Here is a 21,575-nt window from a genome sequence, read left to right as displayed (position 1 = left end):
CAGTGCTGCCGTGATGTACACAGATACCTTCCAGAAGTGTTGTGTGGGAGGATGCCATTCATGAATAAGATCAACGGGGTTAGAGACTTTCTGATCCTTGTACCTTTGCATTTTGTTCAATTGTGTAAAGATGTTTGGTGTTTCACCTTGCCTGCCTAAGGCACCAGATTGGTCTGATAAAAAGCTGAACTGGCCAATAGCTAGGCAGTAGAGGGATAGGCAGGGCTGGTGGACAGAGAATGAGTAGGAGGAGGAGTCTAGATGAGACAGAGAGGAAAAGGAGAGGAGAGAGGGAAGGCACCCAGGGCTAGTCAGCCAGCCACATAAGGAGGAAGCGGCGAATGCGGGAAACACAGAAGAAAGAAAGCCCCAAGACAACATGTAGATGACCAGAAACAGGTTAAGCTCTAAGAGCCTAAGCTAAAGCTGAGTGGTCAAAGCTAGTAAGAAGACTCTCTGTCATGATTTGGGAACTGGTTAGTGACCCTAGAAAAAGCCTGAGGACCTCTGTCCTCTGACCCCCATACATCCTCTGCCCACAAAAAAGTTAGATAAGCATAATAAAAAAAAAAAAACAAAGTGTGTGTGTGTGTGTGTGTGTGTGTGTGTGTGTGTTAAGCTTGATGTCTGTTTGTATATTCACTTTAACCTTCCCCCTCAGGGCATTTAGCTATGAATCAAAATGCCCCAGTCACAAATCCACACTCTGGAAGTGATTGCTTATGCTTTTCAAATACAAATATCTAAACTAGGAGTTTGTTAATTAATATCAAGAGAGTGGAAAATAATTAGCCATGCCGAGCAAAAAGGCAGAGTGCAAGACTGCTTGTCCTGAAAGACTCCGTGGCTCAGCTCCTGCACCAGGTCAGAGGCTCTGAAAATCCAGTTGTCCAGTGCCTTGGTGCACCCTGGAGGTTCGATCTCCACCCCCAGGAGCTGTCTTCATGCAGGACTCTGAAAACATGAAGCTTTACCTGGTAGAGGTAAGCGGGTCTCCCCTGCAAGCCCTCCTTCCCCTGCCCTCAGGATATCTTCTTTGAATCCCCACTTATGCCTTACTTAATAAATGCAAGTCAGGCAGACTTTTCTAACAGCATGCCACCAGGTACAGACTTGTGTATGCTGTGGAAGTGATGAAACTCACTTGGTTGTGTGACTAAACTTTGTTGTCTTTGTGCGAATTAGTGGATCCTACAGACACAAAAGCTATCTGGGGTCCTTCTCCTGGGGGCCTGGGTGCTGCCGGACCTGAGGGCCTAGATGCTGCTGGACCTGGGGGCTTGAGTGCTGCTGGACCTGAGGATCTGGATGCTGTTGGACCTGGGGGCCTGGATGCTGCTAGCTCTGGGGACCTGGGTGCAGCTGGACCTGGGGCCCTGGATGCTGTTGGACCTGAGGACCTGGGTGCTGTTGGACCCGGGGGGCCTGGATGCTGCTAGCTCTGGGGGCCTGGATGCTGCTAGACCTGGGGGCCTGGATGCTGTTGGACCTACTACTGGACTCTTTCGAGAGGGAAGAGCTCCGCAGGCACCAAACTGGCAATTTTGAAAATGCCTGGGTAGAGTCTTTGAGCTCTAAACAAAAATCCTGTTTTGGGTGGGGCCTGGAGGTGGCTCAGGGATTAAGAGTATTTACTTTTTCTGGGTTTGGTCCCTAGCTCTCATGTCGGATGACTCATAAGGACCCATAACTCCAGCTCTAGGGTATCTGACACCCTCTTCTGGCATCTGAGGGCAGCTGAATGAATGTGGTAGGTATAAACTCAGACACATATACATACATTTTTACAAGCGAATAAACAAATCTTAAAATAAAAATAAAATATTTTTTAAAAAGGAAAAAGATAGCATGGTCCCAGAAGAGGCAGGCAGATCTCTGTGAGTTGGAGATCTGGTCTACAAAACCAGTTCCAGGACAGCCAGGGCTGTTACACAGAGAAATCCTGTCTCAAAAAAAGCAAAAACAAACGAACTAACTAACAAAACAAAACAAAATAGTAACAATAACAAAACAGTATTTAAGAAATTTCTATATGTAGGTAGGGAACTATTGTATTTCAGCTCGAGGAGCTGTAACCTATTATGTCACAACATTCCTGCCCCTAGAATGTCTGCCAACCCCTCCACACCTCCGAACTGAGGGCCCATCGGCCCTCCCTCTGCAACAACCAGTCATTCATAATATTTGTGAGTATCCACTGTGTACTGGAAAGAATGGCTAGCCCTGACTGGCAAGACTTACTGTCAGGCAGCTACAGCAGTGGAGGAAGAGATCCCTCAAAAGGACAGGGAAGGCTTTCGGTTGAAAGCATTGTCTCCCCTGAGCCGGGAAGGGATGCAAGAAGATGGGGAATTGGGATGAGGACAGCAAGAACGGCCTGGGAGTGAGAATCATTCCAACTCACCTAGGAGGTAGCAAGCGAGCATCCCTGCACGTGGGTAGCCCTCCGCTGCGGATAACGGCATTTGCTCCATGCTGCGATGGGAGAGCTGAAGTAAGGCAGAGTGAGTCCATGATCAGTAGCTGTGTGCCATTTGCTGTCACACTGCCTTGTATTCACAGTGACCTAACAGCTGTTTATGTAATGGTGGAAGCTTCACCTCAGCCCTGGCATCCATATACCCAAAGAGTCTGAGGTGTTATGGTGGAGGTTCCACCCAAGACCCTCTCCTCCATCTCCCTCTAAACCCTGCTGCATCTCAGAAAGCCCGCCAAATGATGACCCCTCCCCCAGAGATGCTCAAGGCCACTCCCACAGGGAATTTAAACTGCCTCCAGAAAACAGATGGGTGGTTTTTCTGGTCTCCCTTTCCTGTCTTCTCTGGGAAACTGGAAAGACACCTGGGAGCATTGTATCCATTAAACGTGGACTTTTTTTAATTGGGTTTAATTTGGACTGATTTGGATTGCTGTATCAGTGGAGAGGCTTATGAGGTGTAGAAATTTTCATCATATTCTGCTCTTCCTCTGCCTTCCATTCCAACTCTCCTCTCCTTCTCCTCCATCACCTTCTTCTCTCTCCCCTCTTCCTTCTTTTTCTTGTCAGAAGACTACTGACACTCAAATCATACCTATTAAATTTATTATGAAATATGTACGCTATATCCCAAAATCTGAACTCTAAACCTGTATCTAGACTACTGTGGAAGGAGACAGTGTAGGATGAAATATAAAAACCTCTTTAAAGTAATTAGAGCTATGATTACAACCTATAGACAAGGAGACATGGTTTTTGTTTTTGTTTTTTTTTTTTTTTTTTTTTGAGACAGGGTTCTCTGTGACTTGAGAAGCTGTCTTGGAACTAACTAAGCTCTTGTAGACCAGGCTGGTCTCGAACTCACAGAAATCCACCTGCCTCTACCTCCCGAGTGCAGATTAAAGGCGTGGCCCACCACTGCCTGGCTAGACCAGGTTCTTTAAAATGTGAACAGGAACTACTACTACTACAGGGTAGCTTGGTGTGATGTTCATTAAGGCTAAACTTGGTTTGAATGCTGTCTCTCACGCTGTCTCAAGTGACTAGGGACATTCTTACCTCCTGAAGCCTCAGTTAGAAAAAAGAAATCTATGAAATTGGGTAATGTACCCTCATGGATTGAAAGGATTGAATCACAAGGCACCTACCTCCATCGCCATAGGACACAGAACAGTTTATTATATTCCAGGACTCTGGGCAAGCAAGGACCTTCCTTCTTCCTTTGAACTAGTAGGTTCATAATCAGCTGATTAGAGCTTGCTCCAGTGTCTACAAGCAAGGGCATGCACAGCATCAGTCCTGTGCAGAACACACAAGGGAGGCAAACAAGAAATGCATTCCTGGTTTTGAGTCTTAGGGAAAAGCCACGGGCTATTTTTAGCTGCGGTAGGTTTGGGTTCTGGGAGGGCACTGGAGCTGTGTTTGTGTGTTTGCTACATTAAGTTTTAACATAATACAGTCACCTGACTGAAGGCATCTGTGTCAGGTTGTTTTTATTAATCAAAGTGGTTTTTTTCTTTTGCAAGTTGAGATGTTCAGACTTAATGGCTAGCAAGCAAGCAGTGGACAGTGTTCAGATTTAACCTAGCAAAAACAAATGCTTTGTTGTATCAAATTTCCATGAGTTATCCTAAAAAAAACAGGGTGGGGGCAGGGAGTCATGAACACTTCATTGCCTTTGCTTGACTAAGACATTCTACTGTGTGTCTCAGGGAAAACAAAAACAAGTGTTGCAAGAGTGAGCTATGATTTAGGACCTGAGGCAGGGCCTTCCTTCCTATGGATCAGTTTTTCAGCTCCGTCAGACACAAATGTTTATCCCCTAAAGTGACAACAGGCATGGAGCAGCAGAGGGAGGAAACCATGGCAGCAGCTACGGTTGCTTTGGGTCGGGAGATTGGAAAGGAAAGGTGAATGGGAAGGAATACACCATGTCCTTCAGGACTGGACTCAGCGTGTTCATCCCGGAAAAACCCTGGGTGAGGTGGGGACTTCTGAGTGAGGTGACAGGTTAGAAGCCTCTATAACGTGACCAACTGCCTCGAGCTCTTGATGCTGTAACTCACACACTACCCCCACGATGGGTTGCAACCTCAAACCATGAGGTGAAACAAACTCCTCCTTCATTAAATTGCTTTAGTGAGGTATTTTACCCAGCAACCACTCGGGGGAATAACTAACACACTATCCTTGTTCATTTACCGCCCAAAGTGCCGTCATTGTTGATTGGCTAAGAAGAAAATTGTCATTGTTGTTGATTGGCTAGTAGGAAATTTGCATAGATGGTGTTTCCAGCAGCTGGGGTTACCCCATAGTTGGTATTCTACTCTGAGAGTTATACAGAGGACACACCAGGTACCCTGAGCACCTGGACTAAGGATCTATATCCTGAACTGTTCACTTCCACTCTTCTGCAACCTAGCCCCATGTGAACACTGCAAGTACTTAAGCATACAGCTAATCAAAAATCTAAGCAATGACCTCACCCCGGGGTGTATAAATATCAGCACACTATCATAAGAACATGAGACCCTAAGGTAACCTAATCCTCCAAAAATTTTGAACCTGCAGCAATGGCCTCCGCTGAGGGTGAATTGCCCAACATTCCACACAATGAATCCAGAAGAATGACTGTGAACATGTTCAAAGAATCTGAAAACGATGAAGAAAAAAATCTCCAAAACTCCTGAATGAATCCCAAGAGAACAAAAACAAACGAACTTCAGACCAAGACTACTTAGAAATGATAACAGTGGCTCCTATTCAGCCGAACAGCTCATTGAGAGAGCATTGCAGAACTAATACATGCACACCAAACCAATGAGATGCACTGAAAGTGTAGGACAGAAGTGTCTGACTGCAAGTCCCCAAGTCCCCGCACTACAGCCGTCAGAGAGAGCTTAATGACACGCTCTAGGGTCTTGGATAAACAAGAACAACCAAAATCCGAATCAGTAAAAGAAAAATAATTGAGTGGGGGGAAAAAATGAATTAAATGGAAATGAAAAACTAACAAACAACAAAAAACAAAGAATCAATGACACCTGTTGGGACAGTGACAATTTGCCCAATCACCTAGAGCTTCAAGTGTTTCTTTCCTGACAGGAGGCAAAATGTCCCTGTGGGTTAAAAATGGGCTAACCATAGTGATGAGGTTAAAAGGGACCTTCCTTCCTTTCCTACTCCCCCAAATGGAAGGGTAATCTAAAGGAAGAGAAAGGGTGTAGCTCAGAAGTGTCTCGCAGAGAGGGCTAGGAGCCCAGGATGGCAGTGAGGGATCCTGGGTGACAGCTGTACACTTGACACAGAGGCCAGCCAATTCACAGGAGCTAGACACCCCACAGGGGGGGTTTGCAGGGATGAAACTGATAGAATATCAATTCCATTTGAAAATACTAAGGAAGTACTTATGCTTCTGCAGTCATGCTTGGGGTTGAATTAGAAGAAAGTACACAGAAAATGAGGCCGACTTTAAAAGTCAATGAATAATTGCAGAGGCAGTGTCGAGAAAGACAAAATAGGGGCATTGGATGGGGTCCTGGGATATGTGTGTTAGCGTGGTGTCGCCGGGCCTGCTGGTCCAGGCCATCCCAGCCACTCAGGACACTGAGCCAAGAGGATGAGAAGTTCAAGGGCTACCTGGCCAGGCCCACCTCAAAACAAACAAACAAACAAGTAAATAAATAAAGGTAAAGGTAGGGGTGGAGGGGATGGCTGTAGCTCAGTGGTTAAAGTGCTTGTCTAGGGTATGTAGAGCCACGGGTTCAAAATCCAACAAACACACAATACAAGAAACTGAGAAATCATGAATTTGGATTGTATGAGTTTGGAGAAGGAGGAAAGGGCAGAGACAAAGTCTTTTTTTGTTTGTTTGTTTGTTTGTTTTTTGTTTTTTTTTTTTTGCACTGAAGTTTGTAAAACTTTTGACTCTTAACCATACACATAAAAGTAGCGAACACACAGGGACACAGCGTGCTGGAATCCCTGCTGTGTTTGTCAGCAAACACAAAAGCCATGGGCACACTATATGAAAATCTGAGAAAGAGCTGTGTCTCGTGGCACGCGAGGCTACCTGCCCCTTCACATGACTGCTGGGTTTGCAACGCGGCCTTGTTGTTAAAACATCATATGCTTAAAAATGGGAGGGGAGGCTGAAGTGTCTCCCTGCTGGAGGCACAAACAAGGAAGGGCGTGCAGGTGGCCAGCTCAGTGACCCCTCGCTCGCAGGGTTTCCTCCCTGGCCCCCTACTCCGCTGTAACCATAGATATCACAGGTAGCTCTGCCTCTGAAGTAAGCCAGGTCAAGGTCTCTGAAGCCGTACTAAGGAGCTTTGATTCCAATTCAGGAGTAAAAAGGTGTGACTCACTTTGGGGGAATGGAGAACAGATTGAAGATGGGAGGGAGGAGGGATGACATCCAGTAAGAAGGCTGATAGTAATCTGCAACTGGCAAAAGGGATTGGGGAAATGTGGGCGGAGCCTGCCAAATATCCCCACTACTGAAAGAAGTTCAGGGACTCTGGGACAGAGCAACAAGGACCATGCAAGAAATGTGGGAGAGCATCCCATAGGGAGCACTTATAAGTGCAAAGGCCTCGAGGGAAGGGACACTGGTGTAGAAGGGCAGTCACAGGGCACACTGGCTGGGGTGTGGCAAGCAGGACTTGGGGACAGGGTCTGGGGTGGCATAGAACAGGGGCTCTTTCAGGTCCGAATTTGGACTCTATGTACAGTGTGAAGTTTTAGTTACTAACCTGACCAGTCCCTCTGGCTGTGGTGTGACAGCAGACTCAGGCTAAGGGAGAGGGCTGAACAGGAAACAGGAAACGGGGAGGGAGCCTGCATTCTCTCCTGCTTTGTGTCCGGAGCTCTCCTCACAGAAACCACATGCTCACAATAGCCATGCGATGTGGAGATTCTCTCTCCTGCCTTGGACTAGCACCCTGTTCGAGTCTTTCACAAACACGTGCACAGTCTGGGGCATGCAGCTGTCCCTTTAATAACTCTGACATTTGATTAGTAAGTTAAACAACTCATTGATTCCATTTATTCCAAGAATCGGGCCACCCAACTGAAAAGCCTGAACACAAAGACTGGACAGGCCAGCTGTTTGCTGGCGCTGGTCAGTTGCTGGAGCGGGAAGCCTTGTCAAGCTCAATCAACAGGGCAATGCCAGCAGCCCATGATGACACAGTCCCCAGGTCTACCATTGCCATTGTTCTCTTCCAGGCTGAAGCGCAGCCGCAGCTTCACAGTGCCTCCAGGAACCGGATGAGAACAAAGCATTTTTTTTTTTTTTTAAACCCAGTGTTTCCTTCAGTGGCTTTTCATCAGCTAGCTGTGACAGAAGCACCCCAGTTCAAGTGTGACTGAGCAGGGCACCTTGAAGACTGATCCACTGCCTCTTTCGGATTGTTTATCTAGTTCAGCATCTTGGGGCTTTCCTCCCAAACAAGGCCTGAATCACTGTAGAAGCTGGGGGAAGCAAGGTTGTACATCTAATCCCTAGCTAGCCTCGAGGTTCTGGGCTGTCCAAATTGTGGAGAATAACCACCGGGTCATTGCTGAGGCAAAGGGAGCTGGTGACGTGTGCCTCAATCAGCTTCCGGGGGGAGGGGGGTATTCCCAGCAAGTTCTGTTTGGAGAGTGTAAAGTCCCATTAGCCTATGGTCTGACAATAAACTCCTCATCTAAGAGTTTCCTGCTAAGTGTGGACTCCCGTTTCTAGCCTGACATGAAAAGCTGAGTGAAGTCAATCGAGCCACTCTCGAGCATTTAGAAGCAAAACCCCAGCACCAATATTCAGCATCAGGCCTATTGCCAGTGAGCTGTGCACGTGATGGGCCATGGAATGGACAGGGAGGTTGGCACCAGCAGAAAGGGAGAAAGGAAAAGCCTAGAACTGTTGCATAAAACGTCAGCTCTGGGCTGGAAAGATGACTCTGGTTGGGAGCACTTGTTGCAGAGGACATACACGGTAGACACAGCCATCGCTGTGCTCCCAGAGATCCGATGCCCTCTTCTGACTTCCGTGGACACCAGGCTCATACATGTACGCATGCAGGCAAAATACTCATACACTTAAAAAAAATTCAATTTAATTTTTAAAAATGCAGCCTCACGTGTTTACTTAATTTTCATGTAAATGATCATTTCAACTGATTGGGTTTATTAGTTTGTTTAAATTCAAATTATAAAATTATATGAGGGCTGGGGAGATGGCTAAGTAGATAGAGTACTTGCCATGGACATGTGAGGACCTGAATTTGATCCCCAGCACCCACACAAAAGCCTGGTGCAGTGGCAAGCCCCTCCAATCCCAGCACTGGGGACGAAGACACGGAGGAAACTCGGGTCTCACTGGCCAACCAGTCTAGCCAGTCTGCAAGCTTCCTAAGATCATGGAAAGGAGTTGTCTCAAAAAACAAGGTGGAGTGTCACTGAAGATAATTCCACCTTGACCTCTGACCTCGATGTGTGCAGTGTGCATGTGTGTTCAAGTATGCTCATGTACACACTCATGTGCTCACAGACAGACAGATACACACCCTGAACTGAGCATAGTGGCAGAAACTGTAATCGCAGAACTTGAAAGATAGAGACAGGAGTCCAAAGCCAGACTCAGGTACTTAAGGTATAAGCCAGCCTGAGCTACAGGAGACAGTCAACAGCCATAGTAATAGAAATTAATATTTGAGACTCATTCACAGTGGTGCCTATCATACTACCACAGGGAGGCTGAGGTAGGAAGATTATGAATTTGAGGACAGCGTGGACTGCACTGTAAGATCCTGCCTCAGAAAAAAAACTCAGTTTTCCAGCTTCAGGATGCAAACGTAAACCACCCCTACCATCATTAGTAACTGAGCTGTGCTGATTGGGAAGGCTCGAAGGACAAAGAATAAAATCTGCGCTCCAGGCTTCCAGACTCACTGAAGCTCAATTCCCCACTTCTTAGTAGTTTAGCTCTTCATGATAGGGAAAAAAAAAAAAAAAAAAAAAAAAAAAAGTTCCAAGAAAGGACATGTGTCTCCTGACAGAAACTCATGGAAATAAAGAACACTGCAATTTACCAAGTGGTTGTAAGCTAAGTAAGCCTCGGCTCTATAAGTTCCTGCTCTTATTTAATCCTTTGAAGAACCTGGTTATGTGGGCATTTTTAGTTTGTGTGATAGAAAAGGGAACCAAGATAGCAAAATTAAGCAACCTGTGTGGGGTCAAGTTATCCAGAGCTGGTGGTTGGTAAAGAAGGAGTACAAATGCCATTCATCTTCCTGTGACTGATGCTTCGGAACCTGGCCCGACTTCCCACCATGGAAATCAAGCTGGGAAGAAGGCATTCCAGGCCTCATGCTAAGTATCAACTCAAAATATGGAGCGTCTTCAGAGATCTCTGGCTTCGGGAACACCTCCTCTGGGCTGCTTTGGCTCTGCTTGGTTCTTTTTGCCTCCTCTTTGTTAAGGAAGTTTGAGAAGCCACAGGCTTTGAGCTCATGCTGGCCTTCCTGAGAGACACCCCCTCATCCCAACTTTATGCCCCCTGAACTCAGGACCCTGCCAGCCAAATTCCCTCGTGGTAGAACTTTGGTTAGAGAGCCTAAGTCATGTGCTGATGGGCCCTGGTGGCCAAGTCTGTGTGGGTGTTGGGGGCAGGGAGTCTCAGCACATACTTCTCTGCTGAACTTCCCTTCCCACTTTGGCTTGGCAGCAGCTTTTAAGGACATGAGACCAATCCAAGAATTCCATGTCAACATCGCTCCTTTTACCGGAACCACAAATTCATTCCTGTGGGATCCAGCTCTACCTCTGGGCAGACATCAGAAACAACTCTTTACTTGGGAATTGCCACACTATCTGAGAGCCACCCACTTCCACACCTTTTTCTCCCTGCTGAGGAAGAAAATAAGGTCCCGGGCTGCAGGAAGTACTGTTGGCAGGGCCAGGGTGGCTCCAGCCCTGCCAGGCTGTGGGGGGTTCTTCACACCCAGCTGTTAGGTTTGCCTTTCTTGTGCTTCCAGGGTTCCACAGCTCCTTCCTGCCTCCTTTCTCCTTCCAGAACCAGCTGGAGGAATAGGCGTGGCCTTCCCCAACCAGATCATTAGCCACAGTTGGGCCCATACTGGCTTTCTGGGAGAGAACCATTTTGCAAAAGATTGCATTGCATCCAAAAACCCTTTCCTGCCTGTGAGCAAAGCTCAGACAACATCTGTAGGTCTCTGGGGGTTCTTCTCGCTTCCTGGCCGCCTCACTCCTGAGGAAACCAGCAGGGGGTCAGAGGGAAGGAGGCAGGAAGAAGTGATCAGCCATTTGCTGACAGTTAAGAGCAGAATCTACGAGGAGAGCAGTGGCGTTTACCACATGCGAGCTTCACTGGGAGAGAGAGGTGAGCCAAAGCTGGCTGGGATGACTGGTTCAGAGCTCCTTCCTCCAGGAAGATCTTGGTATGTGAGGGCTTCTTCTCCGTGTCCTCGAACCCTCACACATCGGCTTGGTGGATCCAACCATCTCAAAGTTGCCTCTCTCGTCGCTTTTCTTCTTGCTGACTCCCCCTTGTCTTGTGTTTTCTCTTAAAGCCACAAGTGGGTGCCATGCAGACTTGGGCCTGAAAGATATCAGCTTCTTCCTGAAATGCCAGTGCAGACAAGAGGCCAGCAGGATCATCGCTGCACAAAACAAGGTGGAGGCGCCATGCCAGGGACAGATTGCGGTTAGGAGTGTGTTTAGAGTGTGGACTCAGCTGCAGCACGAATGAGCTGTGTGTCTGGGCAAGTTCCATCAGCCAGTGTTTCGCCTCTTCACTATAAACAGGTGATAAGACTGGCTCCCTTTTAGTATTTGTGAGCAATGCAGGAATTAACAAAAGTTAACTATCCCATATCCAATATGTTTGGGACCAGAAGAGTGTGGGATTTGAGAGGGCTTCAGAGTAGAAAACATCTGCAAAGATGATATATGTATGTATGTAGTTACGCATATATATACATGCATATACATAATACATGCATACATACATATACATATATACATACATATGTATATACATACATACATATGTTTTGGGGTGTCATGCCTACACTAAAAATTTGCATATGTTGAAGCATCTCGAATTGTGATTATTCTGCTTATGATTATAATTGCTCATTATAATCATGCTGGTTTCCTTCCTTAATATTAGGCCCATTCTTGTTGCAAGGCCTGACACATCTTTGTCTCTTGGCTGGCCTACATTCTCCTGGTGAGCCCACATGGTTTTCTCTCAGTTACATTAGGCCACACTGTTTCGTCTCAACTTCATTTAGGTCTTCACTAAACTACTGTTTCCTCAGAGGCCTTCCCTCTGGACCCTTGCCCGTTTCATGCCTCGCCACAAAGCATGGGCATGAATGTGTTCTTCCACTAACTTTTGGCTGTCACACTTAAATGGGAACTTTCTTTTGTCCCAATGTCATTCCTAGTGCATAGTATAATGTCTCCTGCATAATAGGTGTGTAAATGGATAATGGTCAGATGGGTGGCTCTACAGGCCTCTTGGGGGTCCCATACCCATCAGTGTTCTCCTTCTCAAACTTCCTGTCACACCCCCTTAAGTGCATCCCCTCCTCAGACTCCTTTTCTATACCCAAGCTTGCTCCCTGCCCCTTCCCTCTCTGTTGACCCAATTTGACACAGCCATTCCCTGTCTCTGGGGGTTTCTGGAACAAGCAGTTTGGGATTTGCTGACTATTCCAGAAAGATCAGCTGTCCCAGTGTCAGCTGTTGAGGGGACACAGTGAACAAGACAGACACACACAGGCAGACAACCGAGACAGGTGATTAGAGGGACAGACAGACACCTGGGGGTCGAGGGAGCACAGAGGAGAGAGAGGACAAGCAGAAGTTTGCCTTGGAACCACAGCCAGACCCGGTCCCCAACCACATCTTACATGAAGCTTGCAGGGATGACACATGGGTGAGCTGGTGGGATTTATCCTGAGCTGAAAAAGTACCTGGAGACCATAGTCTTGGGAAACAAACACTGTCAGCCCAGAAGCTCAAATTCTGTATCATCAGAAAGGTATTTTCAAAGCCCCAGGGAGTGCCGTGTGATTAGCTGTAAAAAGAGCACCTGCTACTTTCACAGGCAAACTTGATTTCCAGATCTGCAGCCCCAGAACAGGATGATAAACAGCGGAATCTCCAATCCCCAACAGTGAGCCAAGTGGCTTTCAGTCCCAGAAGACCTCCATCGATCACCATTCTTTGATCCGAATGTAAAATATTTTTTAGAAGGAAAATGTTGTTGGTTGGATTGTAGCACCCCCAAGCCTCATGCACTAGTCCTGGCCTCAGCACTTCCGGGACAACACAACGCCTTTAATGTGATACCATTCATTTAGACAAAAAGGACACGTGAGGATAGGTAGAACTGGTAATATTGTTTTGAAGTTTAGGGAATAGAAGCAAATTAAAACCCTCCAAATTTTATTCTGCTTAGGTCAATATCCACTTAACCTTCTTTTTTAGGTAAACAAGGGGGAATTTGAACTATCTGTTGTATAACTCACTAGTGGCCTCCCTGGGCTTGACATCTTGGGGATCTGCTTAGGATGCCTCAGCTGCCTGTTGGGGAACTCACCTCGCAGACATGACCTTTCCCAGTTTTATTGCCTGTGCTGTGTTCACCCCGCTCATGTGTCTGTTTACGTTTACACTTACACAGTGATCCTCTGCCCAGCTCCTTACAGCCGAGACGTCCATGGTGTTTGCACATTTACAGCCAAATGCTCTCAGTTCAAGGGCAGCCAGACCCTACTTCAGCTATGAATTTTTTTTTTTAACTTAGAATTGTATGACCTTGGAAACATGTCTTAGTCACTGTTCTAGTGTCACTGTTTTATTGCTGTGATGATACACCATGATGAAGGCAACTCTTACAAAAGAAAGCATTTAACTGGGGGCTTGCTTACCATTTTAGTGGGCTAGTTTGTCCTCATCATCATCACCATCATTATCATCATCACCATCATGGCAGGAGGCAGGGAGACACAGCCCTGGGGCAGTAGTTACGAGCCTCACAATCAGCTGGCAAGAGGTAAGGAGGAGAGAGACACTGGGCCTGGATTGGGCTTTTGAAACCTCAAAGCCCATGCCCAGCAACAAACCTCATCCAACAAGGTCACAGCCCCTAATCCTTCCTAAAGAGTTCCGCTGACTGGTGACCAAGCATTCAGACACCAGATCTCAGCGGGTGGTGGAGAGATGTCATTCAAACCACACCCCATGTCCTCAGCGCTTCAGTGTCCCTAATACAGGGTGACTGCAAGAATTAAGCAAGGAGGTCGGGCAGCGGTGGCACACACCTTTAATACCAGCCCTCAGGAGGCAGAGGCAGGTGGATCTCTGTGAGTTCAAAACCAGTGTGATCTACAAAGCAAGTTCCAGGACAGCCAGGGCTACACAGAGAAACCCTGTGTCAAGAAAAAAAAACCAAACAAACACAAACAAAAAGACAAAAAACAAAAAACAAAAACAACCAACAAAACAAAAAAAAAAAAAAACAGAATTAAACAAGAAAATGACTATTAAATGTTCAATAAATCATAACAGAGATTAAAAAAAAATATGAGAGCAGAATAGCAAGGCCTATTTGTTGACTGTATTCCACGGACTCTGCTCTGAAATCAGAGCAGCCCTTAGGTTCCCGTGGGCTGTGGCCAGTGCACTGGACATCTGCATCCTACGTAGTCAACTTCCTCCATTCTAACGAAAACAACTACAGATCAAAGCAACAGGAAATAAATGTGTGGATTTGGTCAAAAGTGTTCAATTTCAGTCATCACAGATTCTGTCTGCCCCTTCTCACTCAGACACACACTCCTCAGTGTTAGAAAGTTCTACTGAGCTAGTGGCATCGGAAGAGAGCACAGTATGACAGATGCCACTGAACTGCATCCTTTATCACAGAGGACATCAAGAGGTGTCTTAAGTAGAATTTATTATGGGTTACAGAATAAATACTAAGCATGTTTTTAGTTATTATAATACAAAAATAAAACAATAGTGGTTTCTGTCAGGTGTTTGAGTCCATTTCTTATTTTAGGAAATCCCTTCATTTCACAGGCCTGGAGTAAAGGGTGGGGGTGTGGGGCTCCTCTACCTATAGAAGCTAAAGGAAAGCAGGCATATCTTGATCCACGCCTTGTCAAGGAAGTCTATGGCCTGTGTGCTGAACTCAGCTGACTTGAATGCCTCTTTGTAGGAAGTGAGTGAGGTCCTGACTAAATGCGTGTTGTTGACATGAACACACACAGCCATGTACAAGACACCAAAGGCATCAGGCCCACGGGAAATGGCAAAGTCTTCCCTCCTGGCCCATGTGTGACTGTTGTATGTAGAATGTGCCGAAAATGCCCTCTCCCCCAGATGTTTATGACCTGCAAATTGCTCCCCTACAGAGACTCCTACAACTAAAAACAGAGAAACCTGCCTCCTTGTTTGTCTGCTTACCATAAACCATGCCTCCCTGTCCAACTATAAGCAATTACCCCACCTCCCTGTTCAACTGTATGTAATAAACATGATGACCTCCCAAGGTGCCCAGTCTACCCAATCCCAGCTTCTGTGTGTGTCTTCTTTTCATTTCCTAGTGCCTGAGCCATGGAGCCTTGCTGGATGAATGAGCCAGCTCTCTCTGAGGGAAAGTGGTACAGACAGGACTGCCTGTGGTGATCACAGCAGAAAGGTATGGCTATCAAGTGGCAGCCTCAGCAATGGCCTCCAGTGTCAGCAAAGCCACACCAGATTCTGATTAAACAGCCTCAGAGGCAAGGCTGGGGCCTTAGGTAAAAATACTTGGTGTCTATTTGTAACCAAGAACTCAGACGAGATCTAATAACTGAAAGTTATTGAGCAGTTATGGGCCAGGGATTACTTAACTTCCTCCCAGAAGTATTAAACTTCACCCTAGCAATCCCCAGAAAAGTGACTTGTTTCTCCTGTTTGACAAAGCAAGACTGAAGCTTGTCAAGGTAACACAGCTCATTTCAACAGCCTCAGAGAGGCAAACGTGGACGTGGGGGTAGGCCAGCCATGTGACAGGAGAGTGCTTCCTGCTGGTCACATCCCAAATATGTGGATACTTTACTAGTTAGTCAGAGTATCTTATGTTTTGTCCCATGTAATCCTCACCACTCCTTGGGGTTGGAAGTTTTAATCCCTATTTAACAAAGGAGGAAACAGACTTGGAGGGATCAAAAGTAACTTGCACAAATATTTACCATCAACTTTAGAACTGTACCTACCCCCTTTGGCCTAACAATTCCTAGTCTGAGCATATTACCCCACTGAAATATCAGAGATATAATTAAAGATTGCTCATAGGGTTATAACCTAACAGAGGAAAACACAGAATGACATCTCATGTTCAATGATTCAGAAATGAACAAAAAGTGAGGGAATGCCTTCTCACATCAAGAGTGGGTATTAAAAGTCAGCATGTAAGATCTGGGAATACAGCTTTGCGAGACGGTGCCTGCTTAGCATAGGCCATATATGATGATCCGGGTTTTCCTCCGCCGTAGTCAGTAAGGATTGACTTCACAGGGCATTCAGCAGCTTTTGAAAATGGTGGGACTATTCTAGATCTCAATTATGGCAAAGACTATATGAGTACATACAATTGACGAAATGTATCAGCCTTTTCTCTAAATGAGAGCGTATAAGTTGTTCCTCAATCAAATTTCAAAATCTTCACCAATAGAAAAACATTTTTATCAAGGTCAATAAAATGTTAAATAAAAAAGGTTTCAATACATTATGAATATTGTCTCTTCCATGTAGGTTACCTGTATGGAGATAAGATGGAAACACTCAAGAATAATCATGGTGATGGGTGATTGAAATGAATAATTTAGCCCTTTATTTTTATTTTTAATAATCTTTAATGATCAGAAAAAAAAGAAAGAAAAAACCACTAGAGATGTGTTAATGCCTTGGCTTCACGGCAAAGGCACAAAAGCCGCAGGCTGGGAACTCAGATTTGTTAGCCAAGTTTCTTGTACTTTCTATGGTGCTCAGAGTCTCTCCCCTGTTCAGGAACTGCTGAGCTGTGAGCCTTGGGGGACAAAAATGCCTATAAAACATGTCCTGGCCTGCCAGAAACTTGAACTCTGTAAGGTGAAGGAAGCCAGGAGAGTAGTTGTAGTTGCTCATGGTTAGGGAAAGTGGAGGCTAGACAGAGGAGGTCGCGGCCATCAACCAAGGTGGGCTGAACAGTGGGAGGGTGAGGGTGTGGCCTCTGAGAAAAGCAGGCCGAGGAACGTATTGTGGGAAGCTAGCATATGAACGGGGGGGGGGGGGCATGTATTGTGGGAAGCTAGCATATGAACGGGGGGGGGGGGGGCATAAAGAGACCTCAGCCGTTGGACCCAAAGCTTACTTTGCAGACAAGACTGAGGTTCTCAAAGGTCTACAGTGCTTAATTCCAACTCCTGGTAAAGAATCTGCAATACAGCAACAGTCCTTGAGAAAGCAAAACACAATACCCAGTTTGTGGGACACTTTGGGAACTCACAAGTCTGCCTATATTATAGTTAGCCCAGACCTCTGGATTCTGGAATCCCTAATCTATTCTGGACAGTCAGGTTACCTCTCACCACCCAACCGTGCTGTGAAATGAGTGAGGTTAATGTTTATGCTTTAAAAGGAAATCTACAAAGCCAAGTGTGGTGGCACACATCTTTAATCCCAGCGTTCAGGAGAGGCAAGTGGATCTCTGTGATTTGGAGGTCATCCTGGTCTACATACCAAGTTCTAGGCCAGTCAGGGCTACATAATGAGGGTCTGTTTCAAAAGACACACAGATGGGGGGGGAGGGAGAGAGGGAGAGAGGGGGGAGGAGAGGAAGGAGGGAGGGAGAGAGGAAGGGAGGGAGGAGGAGAGAAGAGAAAGAGAAATAGAAAGTGGAGGGGAGGGAGGAGAGGGGAGAGGAGGGGAAGGAAGAAAAGGAAGGGAGGCGGGCGGGCGGGGCAGGTTACTTTGTGGCCCTCATTCAGCCTTTGTGCTTCGGTTTCCTGTTTCCAGGAAAGTAGTTGTCTCTTATGGCTGCTGTGAGGATTCAACAAGTTACTCAGGTCAACAGAAAGAAAGCCTTAATGTTGATGTTAGAGATGAAGATTGTTTTAACTGACTGGCCCAAGATGACAAGGGAGGAGGGATTGGGTCTGCATCTCTCAATCGGTAAGTCTGGAATAAAGGACTTACTGGTTGTCTGTTTGCCATGTACCTGGCACTGTCCAGGGAATGTTCCCAGCCTTTGGTTGGGGCAATGTGTACACAGGAGACCAGAAGCTGGAACCAGTACTATTGGGCAAAGTAGTGAGGGATAGGATGTCAAACAAAGAGATCACCCAAGGCTCTTCTAGAAGGAACCTCTTCTAGAAGCAGGATTCCAGCATGGGATATTTGGGAAGATAACTTCTTACCCTGTAAGGAAGGTACTTAGGAACCACTTTTCAATGCCATTGGCTCTCTCTACACAAACTCTGCCGTGAGGCAGCCTGGTTCGAACTCTCAGGTTGGGACAGTCACGTTCTGTCTCTGAGCCCAGTGTCTTGTTCTGTAAAATGCAAGTCAAATACTCTGATGAACGGTTGTGAGACCAAATGAGTAGGAACATGGGAGGCCCCACAGCTCAGTAATACTGAGTCTTTTTTCTCCTTTGATCTTTTCTCTGACCAACCCGACTAGGGAGTCCTTCAGTCCCATAAAATGACAGTCAGGTTGCAAGGCAGAGGATAACTCAATCATGTAAGAGTCTACATCTCTTGCTTTAGGCAGCGTCTGGTAGGAGAGGTGTCGAAGTTGAAGGGAAGACAAGGATTTAAACAAGAATAGGAAAGCAGCAGAAAGCCTACATGGTTGCTATTATGACGTAGTCATATGGAGTTCTCCAGAAAGCCCATCTAGAGAGGGGGGCAATGGCATACTCTTCAGTTCTGTTGTAGTAAAATGGGTGGAGAAGGATGAGCTTGAGAGGTAGTGGGGAGGGCTCTAGATGACGATGAGCCACACCCACCTTTATCCCAGCGCGCTGGTGGCTACCTTAGGATTTTGGAGAACTGGAGGATTATGCTAATTTAGGAATTAGAGAGGCCCCTCTGACAGCAGCTGGCAAGGTACATTAGCATTGGGGCACTCCTGGAGGTAAGATGCTGGTGCCTGTTTACTGCAGCCTGGAAAGATGACAAAGATGAACCAGGAGTCCAGATGGCTATCATCTCCCAAGCTCCTCTTCTGTCCAGCGTGGCTTCCCATGGCCTTGTGGCTCTGAGTCACATGGGGTAATTGCCTATCTGTTTCCTCTTTCTGCATCCCTGAACCAAGGGATGCTTCTGTCTGAGGAATATGGAGCTCAGTAAGGGAATGTGGAAACGGCCTTCTGCTTCCTCACTCCCCTTCGTTGTCCATAGTCATGTCATGCAAAGAAATATTCTAGATTGTTTTGTGAGTCAGCAAAATTTAAACCTCCCTTTTGCACACTCACCAAGCAGAGCTTTAAGGAAATAACACTTAAGCAGGGAAGGAGAGGAAGCAGGGAATGGGAACGGGATTCTGCTTGCTCTGTTGTCTTCACTCTCTCTGAACAACTGAGAAGTTTGGAGTTGAGAGCAGTACCCTGGAGGTGAATTACAGTGTGCAGAGACCCTTGCGAGCGGCATCATGGCTGGCCTCTTGCTGTTCCATTGTATCTGTGTAGGTACAGACAGGGAGGGTGCAGACTCAAATGACTTGGTGTCAATCGCTTATGAAGTGAGCTGATTCCCAGCAGGCACACAACCCAAGCTGATGTTGTGCCCGCCCCCACGCCCCCCACGCCCCCCCCCACACCATGGCATCTCCCAGGTGCCTGCAAGCTTTGCGCTGCCAAGGGCCAACAAGAATGCGGTGCCCATCACTAGAGTTTCATGAGGTGCTGGAAGGAGCTGCCTCCAAGAAAGGCTGGTACATGTGGGCAGAGAAGCAAGCCAGAGAGGACTGCGAGTCCCAGGCAGCACCTGTTCCCAGGGAGTAAATAATACTTCGCCCTTGTGTCGTAACCCCTGCCTGTCGCTGAGCAGGCATCCAGCTCATCCTTCGTTGCCGGCTGCCAGCCTCACACCAGCATGTTGCTGGAGTAAACTGTGCTTTGGGAAAAGAATCAAAGGTCCCAGTGGCTTTAACTCCCTGCTCCGTTCAATGTTGCTCTCAGCCTCCTGTTTCACAGCTGCTGCCCAGCTACATAGCGAGCCTACCAAATATTTGGATCTGGCACCCGCACCCGGAGCTGACTGGAGCTAGGGGGAGGGGGGCGGGGGGCAAAGCGCTTGAGATTGCGTTCAGTTTCAGTCCTGGGAGAACAGGTGTTGGCAGCTGCCACATCTCTTTCCCCCTGCCTTCTTTTCCACCGCCTCTGCTGTCCTGCCTGTTTACGGTGTGTTTTCCTGGGGCAATATTTGATGCATTCTGAACACAGGCATTGTAGCTGGAGGTGGAATGTCAGGCTCATTGTGTGGAAGGAGAATTAGTGAGTGTAAGACAGGGAGGGCTCATTCTTATGTCTGGAAATGAATCAGAGATCCGCAGTCACTCTGTTCTGAGAGAACATCATTCGCTAGCTGAGGCAACAGTGTGGTAGTAAACCAGCCTGGGTGCGAATTGCAGTTTGGCTGCTGGCCTGCAGCAGGACCTTGGGTAAACTCCCTGTCCTTGTTTGTTGGGTTAAGCAGCTCCTCCAGATGTACTAGGGTTTTCTGATTTCAAGGGAGACCTCTGCCTGGACCCATCTGGAAGGAGCTAATGGCCTTCAGCTTAACCATGGGGAGTGCTAACTGGGCAGACATGGTTTGACCTTTTTTTTTCCCCCCAACACACCTGGTGTGCAAGGAGCACTTACTAGGGTGCTCCTTTTTTGAGTGTCTAGAAGTCCTAGCCTCCCCTGTGACACTACTGTGCAAGAGAAGCCACAGCCCTGCTCTGTGCAATCATGCCTGCCCCACCCGTCTCTCTCTCTTTGTCTGTCTCTCTCCCTGCCCCATGAGAGATAGTCCTGCCTGCCACAGGTTAGAAGGTAAAAGTCCTCTCCAGCTCAGCTTGGCTTAGTCAACCCCTGAGCGCTTCTGTCCCAAGCCATTTGACCTCCCTTCACTATACACGGAGCAATGCATAAGACTTGATGTCCCTTCACTATACATGGAGCAATGCATGCATAAGGCTTGACCTCCCTTCACTATACACGGAGCAATGCATAAGATTTGACCTCCCTTCACTATACACGGAGCAATGCATAAGACTTGATGTCCCTTCACTATACATGGAGCAATGCATAAGACTTGACCTCCCTTCACTATACATGGAGCAATGCATGCATAAGACTTGACCTCCCTTCACTATACATGGAGCAATGCATGCATAAGACTTGACCTCCCTTCACTATACATGGAGCAATGCATAAGACTTTCTCCAAGTTGTCACCTCCTGCTGCCCTCAGTACCAGGCCCCCTCCCCACAGCAATCTCAGTCTGCTCCAGGGTTCGCACTACCCACCTGCTGTCCATGTACACTTTATACATAGGTTTCCTCACATTTTTCTAATAGTTTGCATATGGGCCCGTGTCCTGTGAGCTCCCTTCAGGCAAAGATTATGTCTGTCTTCCCACCTCTCCCAGAGACATGCATAGCTGCTAAGACAAACTCGGTGACCCATAACTGTGGGCAGACTGCATTCATGAAGGTGATATGGTTGCTTTACATTCAATGATGCTAATAGCCGAGACTGTCTGAGTGCTCCCGATGGATCAGACAATACAGTGGGCATGTCTTTATTTAATCTCCCACCAAAGCCATCAATTCTGATAAGTGACAAATCAAAACACCAAGGCTCAGAGAGGTCACACTAGCTGACACTCTTGACCTCTGGCTCTTGCCTCAAGCACACTAAGCATTTTAGGCAGTGCCAGCTGTAGGTTTAGGCAGGAGCTGAGGAACCTCCAAGGAAGGGAGCGCCTGTCCTCAGGCCCTTGATGGCAGCTGTCTCTAGCATATTTGCAGGGACTGCGGGACCCCTGTGTTAGCATGGAGAACT

General features: G+C 47.0%; 1 protein-coding gene across 1 annotated transcript in view; it reads right to left on the bottom strand.

Annotated features, from left to right (window-relative positions):
* Positions 1 to 3,907: 3,907 nt before the first annotated feature.
* The window catches only part of LOC127235735 (ribose-5-phosphate isomerase), an 877,486-nt gene continuing 859,818 nt past the window's right edge, over positions 3,908 to 21,575 (bottom strand). Inside the window, exon 10 of the transcript XR_007835730.1 lies at positions 3,908 to 3,918. The gene's annotated coding sequence lies outside the window, so the exon portion shown is untranslated. The remainder of the gene's footprint in view (positions 3,919 to 21,575) is intronic.

This window comes from Phodopus roborovskii, unplaced genomic scaffold, assembly GCF_943737965.1.
Source record: "Phodopus roborovskii unplaced genomic scaffold, PHOROB, whole genome shotgun sequence".
NCBI classification, from domain to species: domain Eukaryota; kingdom Metazoa; phylum Chordata; class Mammalia; order Rodentia; family Cricetidae; genus Phodopus; species Phodopus roborovskii.
This window is presented reverse-complemented; position numbering and strand designations above follow the sequence as displayed.